Source organism: Capra hircus, chromosome 4, assembly GCF_001704415.2.
Source record: "Capra hircus breed San Clemente chromosome 4, ASM170441v1, whole genome shotgun sequence".
NCBI classification, from domain to species: domain Eukaryota; kingdom Metazoa; phylum Chordata; class Mammalia; order Artiodactyla; family Bovidae; genus Capra; species Capra hircus.
The window spans coordinates 59949505-59970123 of NC_030811.1; the positions used below are offsets into that span (position 1 = coordinate 59949505).

General features: G+C 40.3%; 1 protein-coding gene across 5 annotated transcripts in view; it reads right to left on the reverse strand.

Moving 5' to 3' along the window:
• Positions 1 to 20619, reverse strand: part of ELMO1 (engulfment and cell motility 1) — a 580426-nt gene that overhangs the window by 197315 nt on the left and 362492 nt on the right. The window contains exon 1 of one of the 5 annotated variants that reach the window (XM_018047162.1): positions 5871 to 5889. The exons of the other annotated variants lie outside the window; for them this stretch is intronic. The gene's annotated coding sequence lies outside the window, so the exon portion shown is untranslated. Of the gene's footprint in view, positions 1 to 5870; positions 5890 to 20619 lie in introns of those variants that run through there. 5 annotated transcript variants of the gene reach the window in all.

Consider the following 20619-nt stretch of genomic DNA (forward strand, 5'->3'; position numbering starts at 1 on the left):
TCTTCCATAACTTATCTGTCTTGAGAAGTCAGTGGACTGGGGTCAAGGCAGGCTGGGTGCCAATCAGATTTAAGAAAGGCAGGCAAAATCATCAGAGAGCTTGATGTAAGGGTGTGATCTATATGGTATGGAGCCATAATCCTGAGGGATGACAACAGGCAATGGATGCAACCTGAATTGTTGCAGGGCAGAGATAAGTAAGGGGCTTCCCAGGTGGTGCAGTTGGTAAAGAATTTGCTTGCCAGTGTAGAAGACACGAAAGATGTGGGCTTGATTCCTGGGTCAAGAAGATCCCCTGGAGGAGGGAATGACAATCTACTCCTGTGTTCTGGCCTGGAGAATCCCATGGACAGAGGAACCTACTGTGCTATAGTTCATGGAGTTGCAGAGAGTTGGATATGACTGAGTGTCTGCAAACACACACACACACACACACACACACACACACGCACACACACACAGAGAGAGAGAGAGAGAGAGAGAGAGAGAGAGAGAGAGAGAGAGAGAGAGAAAGAGAGAGAGAAGTAAAAAGCAAACCTTAGCCTGGGGGAATGCCTGAAAGGCCCTGCCTTGATTCAGCACCACAGAGAGCACCAAACCACATGCCCTGCTTACAGAGATTCTCTGCGTGTACCAGTTAGTTGCTCAGTTCTGTCCAACTCTTTGCAACCCCATGGACTGCAGCCCTTCAGGCTCCTCTGCCTATGGAATTTTCCAGACAAGAATACTGGAGTGGTTGCTATTTCCTTCTCCAGGGGATCTTCCCAACCGAGGGATTGAACCCAGGTCTTTATTGCAGGCAGCTTCTTAACCATCTGAGCCACCAGGGAGGCCCTTGAGGTCCTCTAATGATGACAAACTAGTCTCCACAGAGAAAGCCTGGAACCAGCACCTGTGGTTTATAGGATGTTCAGCAAGTGTCTTGGGATGAGTGTCAGGTAGAAATAATCAAGTCCTCATTTTTTTTTTCTATCCTTGGAAGTAGGTTTATTAGAATATTCCTATAAAAATCTGCATTTCCAGACATGGGGAGAATTCATTTTTAAAAATTTCATAACTAACAACAACTATGAAAGACTGTCATGTAATTTTGGTTCAAACATGATGAGCAATACCTCAAGACTTTGCAGTACATATTCATTTGTTTTAACAAAATCAAACAATAGACAAAATCTGTGGTTTAATTTCCTAAAACTCTACACACATTGGTCCTAGTTCACCTCTAGAATTACATGTGGTAAATCAGACACTTTTTCACTTGGCAATCTTTGAAACAGTTGAAGAAAGTTCTTATTTCTCCTCTTAGCTTTTTCTACAAAAGGCTAATCATATCCCATTTCTTCAACTGTTACTTACAGACATCATTACTTTCTTCAATATATGCTTATTTGCCAAGGACAGTCTTAAAATAGGTGTCCCAGAATAATCCCTAGTATTGCAGGAATTGTCTGAGGCAAGTGTATCTATCATCAGACTATTAACTCTTCTTGGATTTGGAAATTATTTTGGTGAGTACAGCCTGAGACTGCACTGGTTTTACTTAACAATCATTTACTAAGGGCTTAACTGACAATGTCATCAAGTAAAATGCTCAGGTTCTACACCCAGAAAGATTGATCGAAGTCATTTCTCTGGTTTTAAAATTGTGGAACTGATTTTTTTAAATTGAAATGCAGAATTTTGTCAAAGGTAATTTTGATATTTATCCCACTGTTTCAGCCTACTAGGACATAGAAAAATCTTTAATTTTGAAAAGCTCCTCTTGATTTGGATACTCTGAAAAGTCTGATAAGTATAGTTTGCATTCCTTTATTCAGACTATGGATTCAATTTCTTAAAAAGATACAGCCAAAGACAGACCCATGTACCCTCCAAGAAAATGATTCTAAGAAATTCTTAAAACATTCCCTCTCTTAGACACTAGATACACTATATTTGAAGGCACCTGTCTAATTTATCATATTAATACTTAGGACAGAAAAGAAAGTGATTTTTGGCAAAACTGAATTAGGCAACCCAAATGACTCCAAGTATTTGCTACTTTCTCTTATGAAAACCAAAACCTAGGCTTTTTCAATAATCCATTTAAAATTTTTGTCAGTGGTAATAGTTTCCAGAATCCACTTTTAAAGATAATAAAAGTGATAACATTCACCCCCAGTCCCTTAGCATACACTGATTAACTGCCTGCCACAAAGACATAAGAAATGGGTTCTATTTCCAAAGATATGGGAAGATTGGGCAATAGGTTATGCACATTGGTGTTAGTAACAAAAGGCAAAATGTGTTAATATTTTATTAAATACTTTAAGAAATCATAAGAGAGTATGTGAAATAGAAAATTTTTAGTATTTTATATAATCTCCATTCAAGTTATATTTAAGAATTTATGTTTATTCAAATTATACTCAGCATACCCGGGGGATTTGTGTAAGATATATTATATAATTAATCCATATTATATAGGGATCTTCCCTGTAGCTCAGATGGTAAAGAATCTGCCCACAATGAAGGAGACTAGGGTTTGATCCCTGAGTCGGGAAGATCCTCTGGAGAAGGGAATGGCAACCCACTCCAGTATTCTTGCCTGGAGAATCCCATGGACGGAGGAGCCTGGTGGGCTACAGTCCATGGGGTCACAAAGAGTCAGACAGCACTGAGTGACTAACACTATACCACTATACTATATATTATGTAATATTTTACAGAATCATTGGATTTCAAAACTGGCAATAATGTTACCCTCCCCTTGCAAACAGCATGCATGCCTGTAGTAATTTGGAGGAAGGCACCACTATGTAGCAATCTCTAATTTTTGGCACCTCTCCAATCTTCATTGAAAATCTGCTTTAAAAATTTCAATTTTCATTGCCTGTAAATGTGAAATAGACAAGCTTCTTTGGTTCAAACATCTTTCCAATTGTTCATGCACATATTAGCATATGTATTGCATTTCTTGTCCTAGCAATAATGCTACTGCTTATAAACAATGGAGTTAGGCATATTCCATTACCCAGGGAACAGATTTCTAAGGAGCTTATCATTTAGCTTCCCCAAGATACCCATGTCTCCCTGTCAGCCATGTCACAAGCAGTTGCGGCTCATCCTGAAATGTAAACACTGAACATTAAAATGAATATGAGAAAAATGGCTTCTGTGGCCAGTGAATAAATAGAGAAAATGATAAGAAGCAAAGAGCTGGAGTGTCTATAAAATAACCTGTCCAAACTAGAATCAGGAAAGTATACTGCATAAACACAAGTTTTAAAGCTTTAGGTGAACTCCTTCTTGACCACTTACTAGGAATGGGAATTTAGGCAATTTGAATCCCTCTCGGAACCTCGTCTCCTTCGTCTTTTAACAACTGATGCTACAGCAGAAGCCAAAGACCCATGAGTCCACAGAGGTATGTGTGCCAGCCTAAAATCAAAGCTTTAGCACTCAAGATACCAACCCACCCCCTGCAGACTCACAGCCCAGCAACTCTTCCCAGAACTAACAAATCATGGTCTCCACCATCCATTTGCAGGATCTGCTCCAACCAGCCTGTGAGTCAGTGTTCAACACAGTGTTAGCTCCAGTCCTCCCGCAGGTGAAAAGTCTTACTAGGTCTGTCTCCTGAGATTTTGAGGGTAAGAAATTGTTTGGGGAATTGTACCTGCTCACCACATCTGTAATAAGTCCTATAGTCTCAGGTCTTGCTGTGCCCACAGATGCATTACTGTGTACAACTAAGCTGAGCCCAATTCTAAAGGGCACCAGAACCACCCGGGCCATGTGAATGGTGCCCCCTACAGCTGGGTAGTACCCAACTATACACAGTGGGCTGCCAGTCTTTCTAAGGCGGATGCCTGCTCATAGTCTGGGCTGAAAGAGCAACCTTAGATTTCCGTATTTCATTCTGTACAATCCAGTAAGATTTAGCATTGATCTTAATAGTAATCAGCAACCAACCAATCACAAAATATTCAGTAACCATTAGTGCTTCGAGAGGAACAAAAGAAATGTAAAAGTACAATCCTACCTGGAAAGAATTTATAATACTCTTGTCTCTCTCAATAATAATTCAAGAAGAGTTTAGTTGGAGTAAAATTTGTGGAGTAGTTTTTATACTTTGGAGGAAAGGTGATTTATAAACACAAGCTATTTTATTGACTATAGATCCCGAGCTGGTTCTTTTTATGAGGTCAGTGTATCCTTGAGGAAAGAAATGCAGTGATTAAAAAGCAACAACAGTTGCAGTTTCTTCTAAGTGACTTTCTTGACAGGAGCACTAGGTAGAGTCTGCTTTTCACACGAGTTCACAACGAGATAACTAATTCTGGGAGCACCATCCTTCAGAACTCCTACTGCACACACTGGGATTAGACCAAGAACAGCTCCCATGGAAAAGCTGAAACCTAACTGTGATCTGTTAGATGGGGGTGTGCTGCCTGTTAAAAAACAAAACAGGATATCCCTACCACAAAATAGGTCTAGTTAATCTGTCAGTTTTTAAATACAAAAGGCTCCTCTGTGTCCAAAGGGATCCCGCCCTGGTGCCTTATGACCCAGGCTAAACCAGGTAGTCAAATGCTTACTCAGAGAGAACCAGACAAGAATACTGGAGTGGGTTGCTGTTTCCTCCTCCAGGGAATCAGCGAGAGCCAAGCACCATTTACCAGAGCATGATGCCACCTCGTCTTCAGATAATCTCAATACAGGAAACCCTGGGGTGGCTTGCCAGGCCAGGCCAGCCTCTGGATACTGAATGTGGTATACAGATCCCCCTGGAAAACCAAGAGGCCCTGATTTCACGGGGGCAATATTCCTATCTGAGAATATTTGGTGGGAGGATTCCACAAAGACTGTGAGCCATTAGAAAGTTCAGAGTTGTGGTCTAATTTCGCACACAGCCTAAAAGGATTTTTCAGAGATTTCTGAAACCCATGGTAATTTTCTTCCTTTCTACTACTCCCAATAAAGGACAAAGGGGAAGTGTGGGGAGAGGCCTGTGTCATCAGGCATTACGCTGCTATCCATGAGGCATCTATCAGTTTGAGATGTCCTGTCCAGGCCGCCTGGGGTCTCTGTAGGTGAGAGTCTCCAATAAGAACTGGATGCTGGATCTTTTCCAAAGCCCAGTAAGCCACCCTGAGACAAGTCCCCTTACCTTTGCTCTTCTGTGTTTTCTGTATTGAGGAAGTCTCTTAATGAACCCAAGTCTGGATTCTGATACGCTCAGGGAAACCACCACATCAGTTAGGGGCTTTTACAGGAAGATGTTCTATAAGACAGGGAGCCTGATGACCCACAGTCCTCTGCAGTGCTTGTTGTCATGAGTGCCTTAACATAATTTCAACAGTAATATGAACCAATGTATCAGCTTCTTGCATACAGGACATCATAAAAATCGGATGTATCAATAGTAACAGTAGTAGTAGCAGTAGTAGCAGATATTTTATGGCCTATTAATTAGCTGCTCTATTTTCCTCTTGCATTGTATGGCAGAAGCCATTTCTGTGTTTCATTGCTTTACAGTACAGCCATCAATAGTATCTCACAGAGCCAAAGAATGATTCAGTACTATGTTAGTCATTAAGAATTATTCTAACTGGCAAGGAGATTAAGCTTTTAACTCCCACTTAAGGAAATATGGCTTTGAAGTCATGTGAAGGAGGCCCTAGATAGGACAGCTTAATTCTAGGCAGGTTTCTTTTTTCCTTTATTATCCTTTGCCTCCCTCAAATTTTCCTGCATGAGGCCTCAGTCCACCAGAGCAATAATGATAGCAATGCCTTCCATTTTCCTATTAGTTTCCAATGGCTCCAAATTACCAATCTGAGTTGGAAATGGAGAAAAAGCAAATTGATGATGAATAGATGACTTACCTAAGGGCAGGCATGGACTGTACATTATCTGTTGGCATGTTAGTTTTGACAACAGTCACTTTTAGAGGTTTCCATATTATCACTGCAGGAAGAAGTTGGCAATGAGGAGAGTTACGTACAAGGAAAGACATATATTGAGCACCTTCTATGAATTAGGCCCTTTGTTAGGGACTTTCATATCTGTGACCTCTTTTGATCACAACACAGCTATGAGATGAGACATCACTGTTGTTGTTCAGTTGCTAAGTCATGTCTGACTCTTTGTGACCTCATGGACTGCTGCATGCCAGGCTCCTCTGTCCTCCACTATCTCCCACAGTTTGATTAAATTCATGTCCATTGAGTCGGTGATGCTATCTAACTATCTCATCCTCTGCCACCCCCTTATCCAGGTCTTTAAAAGCTGGTGCAGCAGGGCTTATGAAAGTACTCATCTGAGGTCACAGAATCAGCAAGAAGCAAAGCAGGGATTTAATCATCTAACTGAACCCTGGCGCTGAGAAAGCAACAGGAATGTTTTTAATCGGGCATAGTCCCTTTCCCTTTGTCTGGTTAGAAATGGGCCCATAAAATTCTATAACAATCAACCAAAACTTGAAAACTTAGGTCAACAATTATTTTGTGCTTTACAGCTGACATAATGTTAGACCATTATCTTTATTTAAAGTATAACTAAACCAAGTAAATTAACTTGTCAAAAATGTGGGTTAATATCCCAAGTTCTAGCCCAATATGGTGATGGGCTGGGGACAGGGAGGAACAGAACAGGAGGAGCAGGGAACTCAGACACAGGTTTCTGACCTCCAAGGCTACTCAGGCTAAGTCTGATTTCCTAGAGCACATCTGAATGACCATTTTGATCCATTTCAGGTTCTGACCTCCAAAATTTGCTTACTGTTTTATATTTGCTATTGGGAAGGAGATACCTGGCATAATATCAGTTATGTTTTAGGAAAAAAACGTTTCACCCCCAGTTTTCACTAACAGAACAGAGAACCAAAAAATAGTTGGAATAATGGTGATAAGAGGATCGTTTTGTATGGAAATCAAGTAAAATAAGGGTTTTAAGGAAGAACGGATTAGAGGACTTCTCCGGTGGCCCAGTGGTAAAGAATCCATCTACCAGTACAGAAGACACAGATTTGATTCCTGATCAGGGAAGATCCCACATGCCATGGGGCGACTAAGCCCATGGGGTGACTGAGCCCCTGCGCCACAGCTGCCGAAGCCCGTGCAGCAAGAGAAGCCGCTGTCCCGAGAAGCCTGAGCCCTGCAGCCAGGGAGCAGCCCCCACATGTGTGGCCACTAGAGGAACTAGCTCTTGCAGCAATGAGGGCCAAGAGCAGCCAAAAATAAAGTGAAACATAGACAGAATTTAAACATAATTTCAAAAATGTCCATGCCTGGGCTCACACCCAGGGGCTCAAAAACACACACACACACACACACACACACACACAAGAGAAGAGATTAGAAAGGAACAGATTTAAATGGTAATAAAGATCTTAGTCTACCACTCACTATTGACTACCACGAGAGATTTACAGAGACGGCCTCCTTTCTAAGCACTAGATACGGTCAGCATTTATAGATGGAAAAATATATGTTCTAAAGAGAAACCTTCTTTCTTTCCTCATACAGTAAACCTAAAAAACAGTCAAAGAAAGTGACTCGGGTTGCCCACAATCCACTCTCATGGTGGAAGTACCTACTGGCCCATCCTTTCCTGCCTCCACCCTCCTCCCCTTTCCTTCCTGCTTCCCTCTCGGCCTCTTTCCTCCCTCCCTATGTTCCATCCTTCTTTCCTTCCACAATGCTTTCTTGCCACCATCTACAGAACAGATATCAAGTTGGACTCGAGAACAGAGTGATAAAGCAGACAGTGGTCTTCAAGAACTCATGTCAATAAATAAAGTCATTTAGCAGTGGGGTGACTTGAGGCAGTATTGTCTGGTGCATTTTACTATAAGAATGGATTATGTTAAAATTAAAAAACAAATAAAAAGAAAGTATGTTTGAATCAGTACAATAAAAGAAATAAATACTCATGGGACTTTGTGACTCAAACATTTAATTGATTACCAACCTTAAGAGTTTCCACATTCTAATATTTTTCAATCAGGCTTTTATTCTTTTAACCCCTAATATTCTGCAACTAATATCATCCCAAGTATCAGCTTCATCATCTAAAAATTGAAAATCACACTGAAAGACAACTCATGACTTTGGACAGAAATAAACTCTGCCCAGGTTATATTTTATTCTATGGAAAATGTTCAGCATTCAACCTGCAGCATCCTAGTTGACATAGCAGCATCCTGTAATTACCTCTAAAGGCCATTTGATTTGATAATATATTCACCACCATGTATAATTTACATAATGTTTTACAATTATCCATTAATATGCAAATGTTAGGCTAAAGATTATGTGGCCTAGAAATGCAATGCAAGTACTTCCCTGATAGTCACACTCTGTGTGCATATAGATATCTAACCCAAGAGGCCTTTCAGTTTTAGCAAAGAAATGATTCATGCTGGTGGAAATGAAAGGTGAATGAACAAAAGTTATCACCATACACAAAGCCATGTGACATTCAGTCAACAATTGTTCAGTTTGGGGCACAAGGTTGGGCACCCAGAGTATGGGGATGAACAATATTTTCCTCTCTTTCAGCAAGGGCCTCTGTGATGCTAGAAAGCCTGTCAAAAGTAGCACCAACCAAAGGCAGGAGGTAAAGGTCAGACACAGGCATCCTTGGACTTGTAATTACCATGAAAATAACTGGCCGGGTGAACACTGTGACACACTAATCAGATAAACTAGTCTGAAAATCAATCCTCTTCTCCTTTGCCCAAGAGTAATCCATCTAAAAGGATAAGGAAATGAAAGTGGGAAAAGGAAGACATACGTATATCACTATAGCATCACTGTTGATGTGTTAAATGTACTAACACAAGGAAATTTAGTTATGTTCCCATAGCAACTGCAGCTCGCCTCTTGGACCTGGTAAATTAAGTTATGGAAATTAATCCTATTTAGAGCACAAGGAAACACTGCCCCTAAGCAAGGGAAACCACAGTTAGGTTGATCTTCATATTAACCAAGTAGCCAACACTCCTCGAGAGGAAAGACTCACATTAGGAACTCATTATGGGCTGTTGCTCAGGGAAAACACTTGCGTTAGCAACTCATTAAAGGCTATTGTTCAAAGCTATGGTTTTTCCAGTAGCCATGTACGGATGTGAGAGTTGGACTATAAAGAAGGCTGAGAGCTGAAGAATTAATGCTTTTGAATTGTGGTGCTGGGGAAGACTCTTGAGAGTTCCTTGGACTGCAAGGAGATCAAACCAGTTGATACTAAAGGAAATCAACCCTGAAAATTCATTGGAAGGACTGATGCTGAAAGCTGAAGCTCCAGTACTTTGGCCACCTGATGTAAAGAGCTGACTCACTGGAAAAGACCCTGATGCTGGGAAAGATTGAGGGCAGGAGGAGAAGGGGGTGACAGAGGATGAGATGGTTGGATGGCATTACCAACTCAATGGACAGGAGTTTGAGCAGACTCTGGGGGATAGTGAAGGACAAGGAAGCCTGGCAAGCTGCAGTTCATGGAGTTACAAAGAACTGGACATGACTTAGCAACTGAACAACAGAGTAATAGAAATGTTTTCTTCCACCATCACCACTTGACTAGCTGGGGAAGGTACAGTGCTTGTGGGCCCAGAGACATCAAAGAGAATGAACAGACACCTTTGCCCTGAACGCTAGGCAATTTTATGTCATCCACTCAGTAAGAGAAGGATCCCACAAAATGCACACTGTAACATACTATTTATTTGTGAGTGCCAATTCCCTTTAGGTTTGATTAGAGTCCAAGAGAGAAAAGAAGGTCTGGATCTGAAACTCGTGTGAAAGGCAGAGTTTTAAATCTTATGTGATTGTCAGTTCACATGATGTTCACCCTTGAACAAAGTCTGATTGCAATATCTGAGGGGAGCTGAAGACTGCATTTTAAATCAATAAGTAGCTTTTAGGGAATATCGAAACCATGACTAGTATTAATCCAATTAGGATTTCTTTTAGCACTCATTTTCAGGTTCAATAAGGAATCTAAATCCTTAGAAAAGTTGCTAATAAAAGATTCCAAACAGTACTGAACAAAGTTTAAAATATTTTTAGACATGCTTGTACTTTCTCTCTCTGATGAATAGAACAAACCTGCATGGAAAGTGAACTGCAAAACTGTCAGCCAATGCCAGCAATATCCAAAAGTTATACATGCAAAGATGTCAAATGACAAGTTATTTAATAATACATATTCCAGAACCAAGATCATAAGTCCTTCTCTTCACCAGGATGTCTGCCTTCATCCTGGACTCCTTTCAGGTCCACATATATGACCCTTGGCTTCTGTGCTTTCTGCTTCTGCCCCTCCTGCTCCTGCCTCTCTTTTGCATGGTGGTCCTCCTCTTCCTTTGAAGTGAAGGGAAAGTGTTAGTCACTCAGTTGTATCTGACTTTCTGTGACCCCATGGACTACAGTTCACCAGGCTCCATGGGATTTTCCAAGATTCCCTTCTCCACGGGATTTTTGAGACCCAAGGATTGAACCCGGGTCTCCTGCATTGCAGGCAGATTCCTTACTGTCTGAGCCACCAGGGAAGCTTTCCTCTTCTTCTATGTGGTCCCTAAAGGAAGGTTTCCTGCAGGTTTATCTCCTAGACCTACACTGGTCACTCTCCAAATTCCCTCCAGGCAATCTTCCCAATACCATGACTTTACCCCCAACTCACAGGGCGATGACTCCCAAGTTAGTATCTCTAGCACAGGCTTTCCTCCTGCGTTCTATGATCTGAATATATATCTATTTGGACAGCGAAAGCACTCCTAGAAGACTGGAGGAACAAACCAAGAACTGGAACACTGCCTACCTTGAACAGCAGTCAGGCCATCTGGGAAGAAGGGACAGTCAACCATGTAAGACATTGAAGGAAGGTCTGGAGCCAGACTTCCAGGGCGCTGGAGGTGCCTGAGTTTTGCAGTTACCATCGGGAGTGGCAAGTCCATTAATGGAAATGTTTATGCACTTATGCTTGAGCTTTGGAATCTAGTATTTAGCAGTTTGAGAACAATGGCAAAAACTAGGCAAAATGGACTCTTCCTTGGCACAACGTGACTCTGGGGTCATTCTCTGATAAGGCTGTGATTTCGGGTCAGTGGATTTTAATGCCTCACATACTGATACTGAGAAAACTGGACTCAAGGGCTCATGCCAATTTTAGGGTAGAGCAAAATTAATAATAGCAATTAAGGAACTGGAGAGCAATGTATTTGAGATTTGTTTTCAATACTTGAAAATCCACTTGCATTAGCCAGTTAGGAAAAACTAGGAGGGTACAATCACCTGCAGGAAGAATTACAACTGATTGGACAGAGATGCCAATAAAAAGGACTTGGGAATAAATTCTCTATCTGAGCAATATTCAGGACAGAAAAATTCTGCACAAGCTGTATTGATGAAGCAAACTTGATCAGAATTTAAAAAGGATTCCATAAAAAGGGGATCCATGTATTCTACAGAAACTCATCCATTTGTCTTTAGATAAAGCTGTTAAATCCACAGAGGTCACTGGTTCCTGGTGGGCAGGAGACAGCCCAAACATTCATCTGCAGATACAATGTTTCAGAAGTGAACATTTTAATCAAATGATGCAAAGGTGCCCTCTCAATTGAAAAGAATGAGAATAATTTACATGATAAAGATCACCCCTAGTACATGAATGTGCTGAGCAACTTACAACTTTCAGGAGGTCTCTAGGATGTGGGGTTGCAATGATGAGCAAGATTTCTAAACACATATGCACCAAAGATTGGCAGAAATGCAAAGAATATTAACAATGACTATTGGGATGATCTTTTATATTTTATTTTCTAACTTAAAATTTTCTAATTTCACTACTATGTTTAGGAAACTGTTTCACCACCAGAAAAAGAGCAGAGAGGTTTAAGAAAAAATAAGGAGATAATTTCAAAAATGACTTTAGATTGTTAAACTAAAACATCTTTGTTTCTAAGTTATCTCTATTAACTTTAGAATCAGAAAATGAACAAACCAAAAATAGAAACTGTTAATCTAGAATATCTTGAAAACTCACATAAAAAAGTTCTTAAAGGGAGAACTTCTCTATTACTAACACTGTAAAGGTTTAAAAGTTTCCTAGAAATGAAGCAGATCAGTATGTTCTTATAGGCTCTCCCTGGACTAGATTAATTCACAAATCTCAAAAGAATGAGTTTGAAATGATTCTAAGCAGATTATCCTCACCTAGAAATAAAACAGTTCACCCTCTACCTGAGGTTATGAGAATTCCAAATTCAATATGATGGACATAGCCACACCTTCTTCCATCACAGTTGACACTGTGCCGCCTCCACTAAGGCATACAAATCTTAACATTTGTTTGAGTAAAACATAAATAAGGAAATCAACCTTACAAAAGAACAAAACAGTGACAATTCAGCTAGCTCAGACATCAGCATGATACACAATATTTAAACGTACAGAACTGATGGGGTAGGGCACTAGCAGTGAGACACAGGAATGTTCAGGCTGGGTTTCCAAAGGAGGAGATGGTGCTGCCGACAAAAAAATGGGGATTCTGAGGGGTCCTAGAGAAATCCCCTTTAGAAGGTCTGGGCCCCTCAAGTAAATATTGCTCAGTAATGGTTCTGCCCCTGAGGTCATCAGATGGTTCCGCAAATTATTTGAAGACTGAAGATCCTAAATACAAAGGTGGCTGATAGAAATTAATTATAAAGTACCAGTTTGAAATTAAGTAACAATTCTGCCTCTGAATATAAAAGCGTTGATGACTTCATTTTAAAATGATTGGTGGGTCTCTTGTCCTCAAACGCCTGGTTACTCCAGTTGAAAGTCAGAACCATGACAATCCGGCAGTGGCCTCTCCCAGGACACACTACCGCTCACGTGTCTGCTGTTGCAGCTGCTGCTGCTTGGGGCAGCTCCAAGTGTGGAAATGACTCCACTCCAGCTCTGCACTGCCTGGAGTGGTGAGAATGACTGCTTTTACTTTTTACTCCACCATCTGGACAGAGTCTCTGCCCTTCCTCCCCACTGGGTCCAACTAGAAAAAAATGGGGATACATATGAAAGCTTGCTTTATCCATACCTTGCAGTTCTGTTCCTAAGATGGATCTATTTAGAAGAAAAACTATCTGACAGCTATGTGTGTCAGAACTATCTGACTATCAGAAAAACTATCTCACTGTGCTCTGTGATGGGACAGGGGAGGGGTAGGAGGGAGGTTTAAAAGGGAGGGGATACATATGTACTGTTTGTTGTTTAGTTGCTAAGTCATGTCTGACTCGTTGGTGACCCCATGGACTGCAGCCTGCCAGACTCCTCTGCCCATGGGATTTTTCAGGTAAGAATGCGGGAGTGGGTTTCCATTTCCCTCTTCAGGGGATCTTCCCCACCCAGAGCCTGAACCTGTGTCTCCTGCACTGGTAGGCGGATTCTTTACCACTGAGCCACCAGGTATACACGAAGCTGATTCACTTCGTTGTACAGCAGACATTACACAACACTGTACAGCAGACATTAACACAACATTGTATAGAAATTACACTACAATGAATGGATAAGAAAGCTGTGGTACATATACACAATGGAGTATTACTCAGCCGTTAAAAAGAATACATTTGAATCAGTTCTGATGAGATGGATGAAACTGGAGCCGATTATACAGAGTGAAGTAAGCCAGAAAGAAAAACACCAATACAGTATACTAACACATATATATGGAATTTAGAAAGATGGCAATGATGACCCTGTATGCAAGACAGCAAAAAAGACACAGATGTGTATAGCGGACTTTTGGACTCAGAGGGAGAGGGAGAGGGTGGGATGATTTGGGAGAATGGCATTGAAATGTGCATACTATCATGTAAGAATCGAATCGCCAGTCTATGTCCGATGCAGGATACAGCATGCTTGGGGCTGGTGCACGGGGATGACCCAGAGGGATGTTGTGGGGAGGGAGGTGGGAGGGGGGTTCATGTTTGGGATCGCATGTACACCCGTGGTGGATACACGTCAATGTATGGCAAAACCAATACAGTACTGTAAAGTAAAATAAAGTAAAAAAAAAAATTTTTTTTTTTAAAAGAAGTATCTGTTTCTAGATCCAAACCACTTCGATCAGACTGGCAAAGAAACACCAAATTCCACTCCATTACTTCCTAGCCCCTTCATTTATAATACTGGATAAAGATCCAGAACTGAAAGCAGAAAGGTTGTGGGCTACAAGGATGAAATGGAGAAATTCCAACTCTCAACCTGTGCCTTAGTGAAGCAAAGAAATGTGAACTACTAATAGGCGCTGAAATTTCTGTCTCCCATATCATAACATTTCCCAAATTTTTAATTTATTCCATAACACGTATTTTTATGTCAATGTTTGGGAAAATTACTTCAAATGGAGCCTAGCTCCAATTTTATACCAACAGTTAATGAGAAAATTGATCTCAGACTTAGTAATTAGCTTTGCTAGAATGCTCCTACTCATTCTGTTAAAAATTATGAATTGGAAAAATTTTGAAATCTGATTATGGGTTATGTTCTATTTTGCTCCATCTCACTAGCATAGTCGAAAATTTTCTTATGTGAAGTTAGTCCGATTTCACCCTTTTTAACTTTGAGAACATGAGTTAATTTGTGCGCTCCACTCTGCATATTTATATCTAAATCCTAGATTTGCTTGGAAATGTGAATTTTATCAGTTGTCAGAGGCAACTCAACATGGGATGGTGAGATGGGGAAATAATCAAATTATATTCACACGAAACTTAAGCTGCCTCCCATCTGGCTAAACTTTAAGCTTAAAATAAATGTAATTTTCTCTTCTTCACCTCATCCGATTAGACATGGGAGACATTCATTTGGGGGGTGAGACGATAGTAATCAAGGGAGGTAAAAGAGAAGAAGCTGAAACTGCATCATTTTAAATCCTCATTACCCTACCTTCATAGCACCATTTGAAGGCAGAAAAGACTGTACTGCTTAATTCTCTTCACTCTGCAGTGCTCCCAGGGCCTTCCACCTCTTGCGGGAGTGTGATAAACAGACTTAAAGAGGATACTGTAGGCTGAGAAAAACTCATATGAAGATGCAATCTTCTTTTAGTCTTTATTTCTTTTTCATCAGTAGGAGAGGGCTTAGACCTAAAACAGGGGTTATTTATCAACTAAATAAGCTCACTAAATATCACACCCTCTCTTGACTCCCATGGACCTCTGTGAAATTTGTGGGCCTGTGTGTGCTTGTGTGTACTATACAAATTTGGATAGTATCTATCAAAAAGGGATCGGTTCATCTTCATGTGATCATCTATAGCCCCTTGTTTTCTTGAGCATGTGTTCTGGCCATTATTGACTTCTAGAAACAGATGGTGTGATGCATTTCAGATTGCAGAGCATGAGTTTTGCTCTGTTGTCAGGGAAAGGTTCTGGTCTATCTCATAAAACTACCATCTAAGATTAAGCAAAGTGTGGTAATCCAGTGGAGAGAAACACACGCCATCTCTCATCTCTACTGTGACATTCCTTTCTATATGCCTAACAAAGGGTGGGGGGACACTCTCATCAAGGAATAGTTGTGTGATTCTAAAGGCTGAATAGATAAGATTGCTGAAGGCTTATGGCAATCAGGTTAGATTTAACTTCACCAGCTCCCCCCACTACCCCCCGTAACCCCCACCCCAACTTCCTATTGGCTAAGGACTATTTCTCAAAGGCAAAATCAATTGTCAAGAGAACATTCTGAGGGGAGATGGAAGTAGTCTCTATTCTGATTGAATCAGTTCAGTTCAGTTCAGTCGCTCAGTCGTGTCTGACTCTTTGTGACCCCATTAACTGCAGCATGCCAGGCCTCCCTATCCATCACCAACTCCTGGAGTTTACTCAAGCTCACGTCCATTGAGTCGGTGATGCCATCCAACCATCTCATCCTCTGTCGTCCCCTTCTCCTCCTGCCTTCAATCTTTCCCAGCATCAGGGTCTTTTCAAATGAGTCAGCTTTTCACATCAGGTGGCCAAAGTATTGGAGTTTCAGCTTTAACATCAGTCCTTCCAAAGAACACCCAGGACTGATCTCCTTTAGGATAGACTGGTTGTATCTCCTTGCAGTCCAAGGGACTCTCAAGAGTCTTCTCCAACACCACAATTCAAAAGCATCAATTCTTCTGCACTCAGCTTTCCGTACTCTCACATCCATACATGACTACTGGAAAAACCATAGCCTTGACTAGAAGGACCTTTGTTGACAAAGTAATATCTCTGCTTTTTAATAAGCTGTCTAGGTTGGTCATAACTTTCCGTCCAAAGTATAAGCGTCTTTTAATTTCATGGCTGCAATCACCATCTGCAGTGATTTTGGAGGCCCCCAAAATGGAGTCAGCTACTGTTTCCACTGTTTCCCCATGTATTTCCCATGAAGTGATGGGACCAGATGCCATGATCTTCGTTTTCTGAAAGTTGAGCTTTAAGCCAACTTTTTCACTCTCCTCTTTCACTTTCATCAAGAGGCTTTTTAGTTCCTCTTCACTTTCTGCCATAAGGGTGGTGTCATCTGCATATCTGAGGTTATTGATATTTCTCCCAGCAATCTTGATTCCAGCTTGTGCTTCTTCCACCCCAGTGTTTCTCATAATGTACTCTCATATAAGTTAAATAAGCAGGGTGACAATATACAGCCTTGACGGACTCCTTTGCCTATTTGGAACCAGTCTGTTGTTCCATGTCCAGTTCTAATTGTTGCTTCCTGACCTGCATACAGATTTCTCAAGAGGCAGGTCAGGTGGTCTGGTATTCCCATCTCTTTCAGAATTTTCCACAGTTTATTGTGATCCACACGGTCAAAGGCTTTGGCATAGTCAATAAAGCAGAAATAGATGTTTTTCTGGAACACTCTTGCTTTTTCCATGATCCAGCGGATGTTGGCAATTTGATTTCTGGTTCCTCTGCCTTTTCTAAAACCAGCTTGAACATCTGGAAGTTCACGGTTCACGTATTGCTGAAGCCTGGCTTGGAGAATTTTGAGCATTACTTTACTAGCATGTGAGATGAGTACAATTGTGCAGTAGTTGAGCATTCTTTGACATTGCCTTTCTTTGGGATTGGAATGAAAGCTGACCTTTTCCAGTCCTGTGGCCACTGCTGAGTTTTCCAAATGTGCTGGCATATTGAGTGCAGCACTTTCACAGCATCATCTTTCAGGATTTGAAATAGCTCAACTGGAACTCCATACATGTATTAAAATTAAAGAACTGAGTGTAAAACAAATACCATATATTAACACATATGTAGAATCTGAAAAAATTGGATATAGATGATCTTATTTACAAAGCAGAAACAAACACAGATGTAGAGAACAAATATATGGATACCAAGAGGGGAAGAGGGGGATGGGATGAATTGGGAGATTGGGATCGACATATATATACTATTGATACCATGTATAAAATATAACTAATGAGAACCTATTGTATAGCACAGGGAAGTCTACTCAATGCTCTGTGGTGACCTAAATGAGAAAGAAATAAAAAGAAAAAAAGAGGGGATATATACACATGCATAGCCAACTCACTTACTATACAGCAGAAACTAACACAACATTGTAAAGCAACTACACTCCATTGCAGAGCAACTTTAATAAAAAATTAAAAAACCAAAACTATACAATAGAATACCTAAAATGGGTGAACTTTACTGTGCTATTTATACCTCAGCAAACCTGACTTAAAAGGGGAAGCAAAACAAAACACAGCTCCCCTGTCATTAAAACAGTAGGTGACAACCTAGATGACTCTCGAAAACACTGTATTAAGTGAAAGAAGCGATGCACACAAGGCTACATACTGTATGATTCCATCTATATGAACTGTAGGTAGAAGTGAATGAATCATTCATCTCTTCCACCGACACACACACCTCATACTCCTCACCACACTTGGAATTCTAGGACAAAAATCGTATTTTTCCCAAAGCCGGCCTCATGGTTTGAGGAAGAAACTAGCAGGATTTCTGACTGTATTTTAGAGTCTTGAAACTATTATAGTCCAAAGACAAAATCAATTTTGGACATTGTGATTAACTCTCTAAGAGAATTCCAGAGAACGCTCCTTGAAGATGCACTTTCCCTTATTACTTTCCTCCCCAAATTTAATTCGGTTCCAAAATTTAAATAAAGAGGACAATATAAGTTTGATATCATATTCCTCTATTTGCATCTTCCTCTATTTGACATAACTTTAAAAAACAACTCATTCTACCATATCTTCTCTACTAACATTAGTTAAAAAGGTCATCTCCTGGAACCCTCAATTTCTCCAAAATGATTAAAATAAACAAAATGCCCTGAGGTAAATCTCACATTGCTTGTGTTCACATTTCAAACATGATATTAGGTCTGACATTATTCTGGAATATTGCCCAGCTATTAAAATTAATGAGTTCTATAATATCACACACACACACAATACATTAGTCTATGCAATCAGAGAGGACCAGACAAGTTCATCATACCAAGATTACTGCTGAGATGTGGGACTCAAGAAACAAACTGAGGATGGAGAGGGGAATTCATTCTCTTCATTTTAAATCTACTATATAATTTAAAGTACTTTATAATATCATGGGCTACTCTTTTAATAAAAGTATTAAAAATAAAAAAAGAATCAAAAACCTTAACAAATTAAATACTATCCTATATAGGCCTTTGGCCACTCGATAATGAGAAGAATGTCTCCCAAAGTGGTTCAAACCTCTACAAAGGGACTTTTTTTAAAAGATCCCTCTGACAATAGGGTTTGGATTGCCACTACTTAATTTCAGAATGCTAGTTAATACGTAGCTCCTCTAAATATTTTTAAAGCAGTCTGAAATACATAAAGTAAACTGATCACCCTACATATGTTTTAAATTAGAACCACCAATTCTCCTTTATTTCAAAGACTCGATCTTAGTCCTCACTTAAAAATCATGTGCCACCTGATAATGACATCAGTTTCTCTTATTTATATAACATAAAGAAAGAAATAAAGTGCAGTCTCGTAGTCGTGCCTGACTCTTTGTGATGCCGATGGACTGTAGCCCGCCAGGCTCCTCTGTCCATGGGATTTCCCAGGCAAGAATACTGGAGTGGTTGCCATTCCCTTCTCCAGGGGATCTTCCTGACCCAGGGATTGAACCCAGGTCTTCTGCTTTGCAGGAAGATGGTTTACCATCTGAGCCACCAGGGAAGCCCCAAAATATGTATTACATGTATGTGTATGTGTATGTGATGCATGCTAAGCTACTTTAGTTATGTCCAACTCTTTGCGACCCCATGGGCCATAGCCCACCAGGCTCCTAACATAAGGCATGCACAATTCTCCTGTAATTGGGATAGAAGTAATCATTTTGATACATAAAATATAAATGGCTAATTCATACATCAAAAAATGTTTAACATTTCCCATAAAATAGCCAAAATGGAGATGATATTTTGAACTCTCAAGTGAATGATGAGAGTTCTTGGTTTTGTTCTTTTTACAGTAGTGTAGTGAGCAGACACTCTCTCGCATTCTGTTGCTGCTGCTGCTGCTGCTGCTAAGTCACTTCAGTCGTGTCCGACTCTGTGCGACCCCATAGACGGCATCCCACCAAGCTCCCCTGTCCCTGGGATTCTCCAGGCAAGAACACTGGAGTAGGTTGCCATTTCCTTCTCCAATGCGTGAAAGTGAAAAGTGAAAGGGAAGTCGCTCAGTCATGTCTGACTCTTAGCGACCCCATGGACTGCAGCCTACCAGGCGCCTCTGCCCATGGGATTTTCCAGGCAAGAGTACTGGAGTGGGGTGCCATTGCCTTCTCCACATTCTGTTGAGGGGGAGGCAAATATTGAGATAACCTTTTCAGAGGGTAGTCTGGCGACAAGTAATCAGAACTTAAGGGTGTACAAGACTAGCAATTTCACTTCTAGGAATTTATTCTAAGTAAAAGACTAAAGATGAATGTCAGATTCATTTACAAGGATGATGATCTTAGAGGTGTTTATGACAGTAAAAATTAGATAAAACCTCAACATACTAAAAAAAGACATCTATTAAATAAAGTATGATGTATCTACACAGTGGAATGGTATCCAGTCTTTAAAGAATATATCTTTGAAGGGTATTTCAAGAAAAAGAAAGATGTTCTAGATATGATAATTCTGAGCAAAGAGAAAAATAGGATTCTGAACTGCAGAGGCAGAAAAACCTTACATTTTTAATATGTGCATATTTCTGCAGACATATGTATATTTACAGATAATGTGAGGATATAAACATAGATACAGTAGAGGGTAGAAGGACACGTATCACTTTGCTTATAGTTGTAATCATGGAGTGGCAGAATAGTGAGTGACTTTAATTCTCTTCTTTAAAAATCTTTCCCATTTTCTGGCCACACTATCCAATATAATCTACAGATTTAATGCAATCTCTATCAAATTGCCCATGATATTTTTCACAGAATCAGAACAAATAATCCTAAAATTTATATGGAACCACAAAAGTCCTCAAATTGCTAGAGCAATATTGAGGGAAAAGAACAAAGCAGGAGGCATAACGTTTCTAGACTTCAGACAACACTACAAAGCTACAGTAATCAAAAGAGTGTTGTATTAGCACAAAAACAAACATATGTAT